Source organism: Gregarina niphandrodes (assembly GCF_000223845.1).
Source record: "Gregarina niphandrodes unplaced genomic scaffold scaffold00130, whole genome shotgun sequence".
NCBI classification, from domain to species: Eukaryota; Apicomplexa; class Conoidasida; order Eugregarinorida; family Gregarinidae; genus Gregarina; species Gregarina niphandrodes.
Genome location: NW_011645894.1, coordinates 2,858 through 3,239, shown reverse-complemented (window position 1 = coordinate 3,239; position 382 = coordinate 2,858).

The window sequence follows — 382 nt, the reverse complement described above, 5'->3', positions numbered from 1 at the left end:
AAAGCGTCCGTGAATGATACGGCAACCACAGTCAACGGTGGGCTGTTGTCGGACACTGGGTGACGCGAGTACGTTTCCGATAATTCCGAGGCGTGTTATAAGCGTCAGTTTTTGTTCATAACAAGAGTGTAACTGTGTCACGGGTGTAGGGGGCCGTGGCATACCCTATTTGGACATGGAGTGCCATTGCAGGCAGAGCAAGAAACAGCAAACAAGAGGGTGGACAGCGCCAGTGGTCGAGTCGCGAACGAGTGGTCGAGTAGGCAGAGGTAAAGGTGGTAGTCAGGACTTCGACGAACGAAGAGCCAAGAACGAGGAGCGAGTAAATGCATAACGGGGAGACTCCGACGTAGTACATGATCTTGACGGGTTGGAGGAAGAG